At 44.8% G+C, this 11665-nt stretch overlaps 2 pseudogenes; both read left to right on the top strand.

Moving 5' to 3' along the window:
- Positions 1–491: 491 nt before the first annotated feature.
- On the top strand, positions 492–1146 carry LOC148049268 (uncharacterized; annotated as a pseudogene).
- Positions 1147–3541: 2395 nt separating this feature from the next.
- On the top strand, positions 3542–9683 carry LOC148049267 (uncharacterized; annotated as a pseudogene).
- Positions 9684–11665: the final 1982 nt, after the last annotated feature.

The raw sequence follows: 11665 nt of genomic DNA, 5'->3' as shown, positions 1-11665 counted from the left end.
AAAATGGTCCAGAACGGAGATGCAGAACTTGTGCCATCTCTGAGAAATGGCGAAGAATGCTGGTATCTGTCATTCTTTGGGGTGTACCACCCACAGAAGCCAGGTCAGATTCGGGTAGTCTTCGATGCCAGCGCACATTTCCAAGGCCCCTCTCTGAACAAAGTCCTGCTCACAGGGCCTGACCTCACCAACAGTCTGCTTGGCATGCTCATCTGCTTCAGGAAGGAAGCCATAGCCATCATGGCTGCAATCCAGCAGATGTTCTACTCTTTCCTCATTAAGGAAGACCATCGGAACTACTAACGTTTCCTGTGGCTCAGTGACGAACAACACACCCTACCAGCACAAATTTAGTCATGGCCGTCAATATAGCTGTAGAGCCATGCCTCAAGGAAGAATGTCAGCAGGTGGAGGAAGAGAACATGCACTGCTGTAGGTGCACAATGTTTTATCAGTCTAAGGTATGCCTTGAAAGGCACACACAACTCGCTATGGAGGGAAACATTGACTGTAAGAATAAAGAATATTGTGAAATGTGTGGGGTTTACGTATTTACCCCCCCCCCCACAAACACACATACACACAAAGTGCAAGGAAGCCAAGTGTGGACAGTGCTCTGAGAAGGTTGAAAGCTTGGAAGGGCCTTTATGCTTTCGAAAACCGTTGGACCGATTGGCAAAAGATACATCATTTATGATTTTGAATGCTGCCAAGAGACAGGCACCCATATACCTAATTATACTTGTGCCAGGGATATGTTGAAGGATGGGTATGATAAAGAAGTTGTGAGGTGGGCTTGTTATGGTGCTAAATGCCTGGAGCAGTTTGTAAAGAAATTTATAAGTCATACGTTTAAAGGATGTACTTTTATCGCTCACAATGCCAAAGGTTATGATGGGTACCTAGTACTGAGACAGCTGATTTGTGAAAAGGTTAGAGTTCAATTTATAAATCCGGCGGGGCTGGGGGGATTTCTGTGTAAACCCCTCCAGGATTATAAGATTCGATTTATTGATAGCCTCTCACTTTCCCCCCCTTAAATTAAGGAAATTGCCTAAAGCTATAAGGTTTCAAGGCAGCAAAGGATATTTCCCCCACTTGTTCAATACAATGGCCAATCAAGACTATGTGGGACCACTCCCTTAAACCAAATATTACAGCCCTGAAACCATGATGCCCGGGGAGAGAGAAGAATTCCTGAAATGGCACGCTGCTAATACAGGTTTAAACTAAAGAAGGCTCTGGCTTACTATTGCAGACAGGATGTAGATATATTGAGAGGTCTGTATTCGAGTTTCAAAGGGGGGGAATAAAAGAGAAATTGACAAGAAATTGTCTGCCTGTCGGACCAAGGGAGGACAAGCTAACAGCAAACACTGGGCAGTACTTTTCACATGTCTCAGCATTTGAGCCATACACATCGAAGTCATTGAATCTATGGACAGTTCCTGCTTCATCAATGCCCTATGGCAGTTTCTGGCGCACAGAGGACCGGTCAAGATGTTTAGATCTGACCGTGGCACTAACTGTGTAGGGGCCTGCAAGGAATTGACAATAGGTAAAAACGATTGCCTAGATCCAGCAATTGAGGGCTACCTGAAGGCCTGTGACTGTGTGTGTGGACATTCAATCCTCCCCACGCATCCCATATGGGAGGAGCTTGGGAACAACTGATAGGCATAGCCCGCAGAATTCTGAACTCAATGTTGGCAAAGACGCCTACACTAACACATGAGATTTTTGCCACCCTCATGGCAGAGGTGGCAGCTATTATCAACTTTCGACCTTTGGGTCCAGTTTTACAGTTCCTGAAAACCCAATTATCCTCACCCCAGCCTCCTTGCTGACCCAGAAGACAGGCGACTGGCCACCACCAGCAAGGAATTTTGTTCCCAAGGACATGTATAAACAACAATGGAGACAAGTTCAACTGCTTGCCAACACATTCTGGAAGCGCTAGAAGCAGGAATACTTACCCTCCCTGCAAGATCGCCGCAAGTCGCAGCGCAAACAGCCCAACCTCAAAGAAGGAGACCTTGTCTTGCTAAAAGACAAGGATGCGCCTCAGAACTCATGGCCAATAGAGCTTGTTCACCAAGTCCTACCCAGTGAAGATGGACTAGTTCGCCAGGTGGAAGTTCAGGTCGCAAAGCCATTGGACTCAGGGCACGATCAGCAGACTCCCACCAAGAAGCTCTACACCAGACCGATCACCACCTAGGACTGCTGCTATGGAAGACTGAACTAGAAGATTGAACCTCAAGCTTTGCATGCATTGTGTTTACATCATTGTTTGCACTGTTTGATGCTATGCCTTTGTGTAACTCAGTTAATTAGTTAGGTTTGCATGTATAACGTTATGCCTCTGTTTGTCTTAGTTAATTAGATAGTCAAGTTTGCATTGTTTTATGCCATGCCTTGTTTACCTCTAGTAAAAAGTTAGTTGGTAGTGGAATTTATAATTCCAGGAGGGGAGCAGTATATAGCTAGTGTAAGAATTAAGAACTGTCTCCTTTAAGAAACTACCTCATGGGAAATGTAGGCAGAGACTGCCTTATGGGAAATGTAGTTCCATAACATGTGATCACATTTGTGTTTCCAATTGGCCTCTGGGGTATTCTGCCCATGTGAAAAGTTTATAGCCGGGCTGCTTAAATGCCTTTGTGAACCTGAGTAGTATTATCTGTATCTCCACTCAACACAGGAATGAAATCATCATCTTTTTACACTATGTGATGGGACAGATCATGGAAGTCAGAAGTATCTTAACACTGAACGGTAAGTTTTGCTATTAATAATGCCTGATACTTTAGGAAGAAATGTCGTGTTACGTCCCATCAAATGATCCATGCAAGGGGGAAAAACATACGAAAAAAAAATGATTTTTTTTTTGTTGGTAGATGTACTTGTAGCCTTTGATTAAATTAAAGAAGTACAGCTGGTTTGATTATTTAACAGGTTGTCAATATATCCCAAGGGAAAAGGGAAGTTGAAAGTATTCTAGCATCAGAAACTGTCGAGCATCAATGGAGGAAAGGGACTTTTGAAAACTGCAGAGCATGAAGGAAAGTTAGGACAATCATTGCAAGAATTGGCGGTAGAGATCTGCTACATTGGGATGTGCTTCAAATTCACTAAGGGATTACTACTACTTTGGGTTTGGGGATCTTGTTTGGGAATCTCACTCCAGCTTGAAATCATTTACTGAAAAGAGGGCTTAGCAATATGCTTTCAGAACTCAGAGGTAGCCAGACAGGAATCACGTCCAGATAGGCTAACACTTTTGTAAGGCTATTGTACTACTACTATTCATACTCTGTTGTAAGGCTGTATTCATAAAATTGTGCATATAATTAAAAAAAAAGAATGCCTGATAATAAACTTGATCTGAAAGAGATTCCTAAGCGTGGAGTTAACTGCATGCCCCGAGCAATGCCCGAGGAAGAACACAAACTATAAATCAAAAATGGCAATGGCATACAGGGAGAACATATATAAGATGTTCTACAGATGGCATCTACCACCGGCGAGAATTGCAAGAATGTTCCTGGAATGTTCACCACTTTGCACCTGTGGGTGCAAAGTGTTTTATCAGTCTAAGGTATGTCTTGAAAGGCACACAAAACTCGCTATGGAGGGAAACGTTGACTGTAAGAATAAAGAATATTGTGAAATGTGTGGGGTTTACGTCTTTACCCCCCCCCCACACACACATACACGCAAAGTGCAAGGAAGCCAAGTGTGGACAGTGCTCTGAGAAGGTTGAAAGCTTGAAAGGGCGTTTATGCTGTCTAAAACCGTTGGACTGATTGGCAAAAGATACATCATTTATGATTTTGAATGCTGCCAAGAGACAGGCACCCATATACCTAATTATACTTGTGCCAGGGATATGTTGAAGGATGGGTATGATAAAGAAGTTGTGAGGTGGGCTTGTTATGGTGCTAAATGCCTGGAGCAGTTTCAGGTTTCAGGTTTCAGGTTTCAGGTTTATTGGGATTTATATGCCGCCCTTTTCCCTGAGGGGACTCAGGGCGGCTTACAACCACAGGGGAGGGGAAGTGCAAGGTCAAAACAAACACTTTGTGAACAAAAGAAAAATAATAAAACACAACTTTCATTCAACAATCAAACACTCGGGCGGGTAATTGAAGCCTATCCCCAGGCCTGCTGGGAGAGCCAGATCTTGAGGGCTGCGCGGAAGGTCTGGATCGTGGTGAGGGTGCGGATCTCCATGGGGAGCTCGTTCCATAGGGTCGGGGCAGCAACAGAGAAGGCTCTCCTCCGTGTGGTCGCCAGTCGACATTGACTGGCAGATGGAATTCGGAGGAGGCCGAAGTTTGCAAAGAAATTGATAAATCATACGTTTAAAGGATGTACTTTTATCGCTCACAACGCCAAAGGTTATGACGGGTACCTAGTACTGAGACAGCTGATCTGTGAAAAGGTTAGAGTTCAATTTATAAATCCAGCAGGGCTGGGGGGATTTCTGTGTATAACCCTCCAGGATTATAAGATTCGATTTATTGATAGCCTCTCACTTCCCCCCCCCCTTAAATTAAGCAAATTGCCTAAAGCTATAAGGTTTCAAGGCAGCAAAGGATATTTCCCCCACTTGTTCAGTACAATGGCCAATCAAGACTACGTAGGACCATTCCCTTAAACCAAATATTACAGCCCTGAAACCATGATGCCCGGGGAGAGAGAAGAATTCCTGAAATGGCACGCTGCTAATACAGGTTTAGACTAAAGAAGGCTCTGGCTTACTATTGCAGACAGGATGTAAGGTATATTGAGATGTCTGTATTCGCATTTAAAAGAGAAATTGACAAGTAAATAAATAAAGCTGGATATTAAAGTTTCTTGACCATGTGGAACAGGGCAAGGATTAATTGCTCTGTCTGCCTCACTAAGCTAAAAGAAAGGAACCAGGATATTGGTACAAATACTCCCTTTTGGGGGGCAATTGAGTAAGTTGAACGAATGTCCCGTCACAGTAGGGGAGACTGTGTACGAGGCCTACGTGACACAGGAAAGAGGTTTGTGTGACACAGGAAGGCAATGTATTTTGGGGCTGATCGATATGCTGGCTAAAGGGTATAAAAGGCTGTAAACAACTGCCCTTCGGGGTTCAGATGTTGCTTCATCTATCGCTGCTGAACCTTGCGCAATAAACCTTTCCCTCTGACAAAGAGCTGGTCTGATCGCATTTCTGCAACAACTCGATCCTTCCCTTAGAACTGGAGAGCCTACCTCGATGAACCCAAACACACAAGGCAATCACAACAATTCCCCAGCGATGGGAAACAATCCTCAGCCAGCAGAGACACAAATATCCGCGAGTAGCAACCTCAGCGTCATGGCTAAAGAATTCCAGCCAATACTTCAAGGCAACTTGAACATGAACGAATGGAGTAATAAACAGGATCAACCTGCAGAGCAACAACGGAAACAACCTTTGGCTACACCGTGGCAAGATGAAGTTGCACAGAACTTTTCACCAGCTGTCCTTGGCAACCATGCCTATTCCTATGGACCGTACCTGTTTGAACCAATGGGAGGACACTGTTTCGGTTTGCACGAGCACTGTGGAGGACATCCCGAGTCCTTCTGATCTAGGCACAGCGCACGGATGGTGTGAGGCTGGTGGCGGCCCCCGGTGCGCCGGGACCGGGTCTTCTCGGAGTCAGGTTGCTTGGAAATGCCGCTCAAAACGGGGGGTAAACTCCATCTAAGGCTAAATACCGGCACGAGATCACTGGTAAACATAAACGAAATGCCAAAAAGGTTCTCCTAGACCGATATTCAACAAGTACCGTACGGGAAAGTTGAAGAGAGAGTTCAAGAGGTCATGAAACCTAGGAGGTAAACGGGTGGGGTCCAGCCCCACTACCTTTCCACGTACCAAGGCAACAGCTTCCAACTGCTCGTGTGGGTGAGGCTCAATATGGCGCAGATGCCAGATGGTTTGTAGAACGGGACTTTTATGTTGACGATGGCCTAAAATCTGTGCCCACCCCAGCAGAGGCCACAGACCTATTAAAAAGAACATGCCAGATGCTAGGTTCATCCAATCTTAAGCTGCATAAAATTGCATCCAACAGTGAGGAAGTGCTAGCAGCCTTCAATCCTGAAGACCACCATAAGGGGTTGCAGGAACATGACTTCGGCACAGATACTCCCTTTATCCAACGCAGTCTCAGTCTCTGCTGGGACTTGAAGAAGTACATCTTCACCTTCAAATCCCCAGCTCAGAAGACTCTTTCACAAGAAGAGGAGTCTTGTCAACTGTAAACAGCCTTTTTGACCCCTTAGGGTTTGCTTTCCCTGTAACGATCCAAGGGAGGCTCCTGCTGTGCACACTCTCTCACACCAAAGGTTGGGATGAGCCACTTCCGCCAGAGCAGAAGCAAGAGTGGGAAACATGGCAAGACTCCCTGAGTTGTCTCCAAAGTGCTCCGGCGCAGCATATGTATGTTCCCATCTCGCCCAGGGCCACAAGGAAGAAGGAACTGCATATATTCTCAGACGAAGGAAATAGCAGCCGTAGCATACATCAGGGTCTACGGTGTGGAGAATGACGTTCACGTCAGTTTTGTCATGGGATAGGCGAAACTAGCACCACCACAAGGTCACACCGTGCCAAGGTTAGAACTCTTCGGTGCCGTGCTGGCCTTGGAGCTCGCAGACCTAATAACAAAGGTGATAGACCTTGAGTTGCAGACCACCGCCTTCTACACAGACAGTAAGGTGGTGCTGGGTTACATCCACAATCGAAGCAGATGCTTCTCTGTCTATGTCAGTAATAGAGTAGACAGGATCAGAAAATCCTCAAACCCAGAGCAATGGCGGTATGTGCCGACAGATCGGAACCCAGCCGACCACGCCGCACACTCTGCTCTTGCATCTCAGTTGGTGGAATCAACCTGGTGGAAGGGCTCAGAGTTCCTGGCTTGCCCAGAAACACCAATGTCTCAAGAGACCAGAAAAATATGAGCTTCAAGACCTGAGGTACTCAACAAGTCTCCCAGACAGGACAAGAAGCCCACTGTCCTGGCCACATGTTTGTCAACGACAATAAAGGAGACAAGAAAACTACCCCCTAACACCCCTTTGCTTTAACTCACTTTGAACACTTCTCCGCATGGAGATGTCTCGTATCAGGGGTGGGGGTGATCGTCTGTTTCCTGCATCACAGGACGGACTCCCCAGCCAACCTCACCCAAGCAGAGAGATCCATTCTATGGAGTATGCAATGAGATGCATACCCATCAGAATTTGAGTGCCTACAGGCTAAGAAGCCCCTTCCAAAATCCAGCTCACTTCTAAAACTGAGCCCATTTCTTGACGGCCATGGCTTACTGTGGGTTTGAGGACGTTTAGATAAAGCTGAAATCCTCCTTACACACTTACACCACCGGTGAGAATTGCAAGAATGTTCCTGGAATGTTTACCAGCTTGCTGGAAGTGCAGTCAACAACACGGAATGTATTATCATATGTGGTGGATGTGCGCAACTGCAAAAAAATATTGGAAAAAAACAAAAGACTGGCCGGCAGAGATCACTGCACTTCAAATAGAACCAAAACCGGAATTATTTCTATTAGGAATAATAAAGGGGAACTATGAGAAAAGTATCAAATACCTAACTCTACACATAATAATGGCAGCGCGAATCTCATTTGCACAGAATTGGAAAAATAAACACATACCAACGGAATTTTTTTTTAATAAAAAATATATTAGAATGCCTTGAAATGGACAGGCTCACAATAGAGCTAAAAGATAAAGAGGAATCTGAATGTTACTCAATATGGAACTTAAGGTATAATTGGCTAGAGGAATGCGGAAGAAAAGTATGAAGACAATAAAGAGAAGAAGAAAGTTCCAGAAACTATAAAACAAATACAAAACTGGGGAATGAATAACCGGTAGAAATACGTAATAGACTGTATATCAACCAGAAGGGGACATACGTCAATCTATGGCCCAGCTACAAGCCCCTAACTCTGCAAATTCTCAGAATATGAACAAAGTTTATCTGGATATGGTGCAGGCATGGGAGAAGCCTATCTGAAATTTCAGAGTTGTGGAATACTATCATTGACATAGATTTGTCAATCTTGACCGAATCCAGTCTTTTGTAGATGCTGTAGAGGCTATTCATAATATGTTACAGACTCTTTTGAATAATGTTGTTTAGGGACATAGGCCCAAACGATTTTGTTCAACTCCGGTTGGATGCAAAGTGGTTAAATCATCCTCTCTTTTCTCTTCAGAGGCATGTGAATGATCTAAATGCTGATGATTTTCTGACTAGTGTTGAAAATATAGTTCAAAATAAAGCAGAGATATTGTGGGGGGTAATTTACAATTAGTGGTTACCATCGTGAAGTACACGGAGAGAGGAAGGCTTAGGAAGTTAAACACTGTGCTGTAATATGTGTTTTTCTTTTTTATGTTGTACGCTGCCCTGAGTCCTTTGGGAGAAGGGCGGCATATAAATTCAATAAACAAAACAAAAGAGATTTCAATAGGGAAGGTGAATTTCTGTGTTTTGCTAGCTATTTGCTCTGTCTTGAGTGGTGTGGATGTTAGAAAGGAAGAAATTATCACCAGAGTCAGGGAACTTCATAGCAGAATGGGTGTTTCCACAGAAAACAGGATTGACATTTCTCAGATACACATCTTTGAAGAAGATTTAAGGGTCACTATAAAGATCTTGTTTTTTATGCAGGACAGGTGCACGTTTTTTGTCACAGGTCGCCCACAGCAAGAAAAAAATAATGTTTACATTGTTACATGACAAGCATTACTATGGCATCAAAAATATCAAGGGCTTCCTGGGTGAACGCTATTTCTGTAAAGTCTACCACATACCCTACCACCACAAATTTAGTCATGGCTGTCAATATAGCTGTAGAGCATGTCTCAAGGAAGAATGTCAGCAGGTGGAGGAGGAGGAGATGCACTGCTGTAGGTGCAAAGTGTTTTGTCAGTCTAAGGTATGTCTTGAAAGGCACACAAAACTCGCTGTGCAGGGAAAAGTTGACTGTAAGAATAAAGAATATTGTGAAATGTGTGGGGTTTACATCTTTACCCCCCCCCCCCACACACACACAGAAAGTGCAAGGAAGCCAAGTGTGGACAGTGCTCTGAGAAGGTTGAAAGCTTGGAAGGGCCTTTATGCTTTCGAAAACCGTTGGACCGATTGGCAAAAGATACATCATTTATGATTTTGAATGCTGCCAAGAGACAGGCACCCATATACCTAATTATACTTGTGCCAGGGATATGTTGAAGGATGGGTATGATAAAGAAGTTGTGAGGTGGGCTTGTTATGGTGCTAAATGCCTGGAGCAGTTTGTACAGAAATTTATAAATCATACGTTTAAAGGATGTACTTTTATCGCTCACAACGCCAAAGGTTATGACGGGTACCTAGTACTGAGACAGCTGATCTGTGAAAAGGTTAGAGTTCAATTTATAAGTCCGGCGGGGGGGGGGATTTCTGTGTAAACCCCTCCAGGATTATAAGATTCGATTTATTGATAGCCTCTCACTTTCCCCCCCTTAAATTAAGCAAATTGCCTAAAGCTATAAGGTTTCAAGGCAGCAAAGGATATTTCCCCCACTTGTTCAATACAATGGCCAATCAAGACTATGTGGGACCACTCCCTTAAACCAAATATTACAGCCCTGAAACCACGATGCCCGGGGAGAGAGAAGAATTCCTGAAATGGCACGCTGCTAATACAGGTTTAGACTAAAGAAGGCTCTGGCTTACTATTGCAGACAGGAGGTGAGAGGTCTGTATTCGTGTTTCAAAGGGGTAATAAAAGAGAAATTGACAAGTAGATAAATAAAGCTGGATATTAAAGTTTCTTGACCATGTGGAACAGGGCAAGGATTAATTGCTCTGTCTGCCTCACCAAGCTAAAACAAAGGAACCAGGATATTGGTACAAATACTCCCTTTTGGGGGGCAATTGAGTAAGTTGAACGAATGTCCCGTCACAGTAGGGGAGACTGTGTATGAGGCCTACGTGACACAGGAAAGAGGTTTGTGTGACACAGGAAGGCAATGTATTTTTGGGCTGATCGATATGCTGGCTAAAGGGTATAAAAGGCTGTGAACAACTGCCCTTTGGGGTTCAGATGTTCCTTTATCTATCGCTGCTGAACCTTGCACAATAAACCTTTCCCTCTGACAAAGAGCTGGTCTGATCTCATTTCTGCAACAACTCGATCCTTCCCTTAGAACTGGAGAGCCTACCTCGATGAACCCAAACACACGAGGCAATCACAATTTCCCAGCGACGGCAAACAATCCTCAGCCAGCAGAGACACAAATATCCGCGAGTAGCAACCTCAGCGTCGTGGCTAAAGAATTCCAGCCAATACTTCAAGGCAACTTGAACATGAACGAATGGAGTAATAAACAGGATCAACCTGCAGAGCAACAACGGAAACAACCTTTGGCTACACCGTGGCAAGATGAAGCTGCACAGAACTTTTCGGAAGAGAAACACCAGCTGTCCTTGGCAACCATGCCTACTCCTATGGACCGTACCTGTTTGAACCAATGGGAGGACACTGTTTCGGTTCACACGAGCACTGTGGAGGACATCCCAAGTCCTTCTGATCAAGGCACAGCGCACGGATGGTGTGAGGCTGGTGGCGGCCCCCGGTGCGCCGGGTCCGGGTCTTCTCAGAGTCAGGTTGCTTGGAAATGCAGCTCAAAACGGGTGGTAAACTCCATCTAAGGCTAAATACTGGCACGAGATCACTGGTAAACATAAACGAAATGCCGAAAAGGTTCTCCTAGACCGATATTCAACAAGTACCGTACGGGAAAGTTGAAGAGAGAGTTCAAGAGGGCATTAAACCGTTAGGATGTAAACGGGTGGGGTCCAGCCCCACTACCTTTCCACATACCAAGGCAACAGCTTCCAACTGCTCATGTGGGTGAGGCTCAATATGGCGCAGATGCCAGATGGTTTGTAGAACGGGACTTTTATGTTGACGATGGCCTAAAATCTGTGCCCACCCCAGCAGAGGCCACAGACCTATTAAAAAGAACATGCCAGATGCTAGGTTCATCCAATCTTAAGCTGCATAAAATTGCATCCAACAGTGAGGAAGTGCTAGCAGCCTTCAATCCTGAAGACCACCATAAGGGGTTGCAGGAACATGACTTCGGCACAGATACTCCCTTTATCCAACGCAGTCTCAGTCTCTGCTGGGACTTGAGGAAGTACATCTTCACCTTCAAATCCCCAGCTCAGAAGATTCTTTCACAAGAAGAGGAGTCTTGTCAACTGTAAACAGCCTTTTTGACCCCTTAGGGTTTGCTGTCCCTGTAACGATCCAAGGGAGGATCCTGCTGCGCACACTCTCTCAAAACACCAAAGATTGGGATGAGCCACTTCCGCCAGAGCAGAAGCAAGAGTGGGAAACATGGCAAGACTCCCTGAGTTGTCTCCAAAGTGCTCAGGTGCAGCATATGTATGTTCCCATCTCGCCCGCGGCCACAAAGAAGAAAGAACTGCATATATTCTCAGACGCCTCAAGGGGAACTATGAGAAAAGTATCAAATACCTAATTCTACACATAATTATGGCAGCGTGAATCTCATTTGCACAGAATTGGAAAAATAAACACAT

Source organism: Thamnophis sirtalis, unplaced genomic scaffold, assembly GCF_051295495.1.
Source record: "Thamnophis sirtalis isolate CommonGarterSnake01/CBP01778 unplaced genomic scaffold, rThaSir2_p1.2 scaffold_2, whole genome shotgun sequence".
NCBI classification, from domain to species: domain Eukaryota; kingdom Metazoa; phylum Chordata; class Lepidosauria; order Squamata; family Natricidae; genus Thamnophis; species Thamnophis sirtalis.
This window is presented reverse-complemented; position numbering and strand designations above follow the sequence as displayed.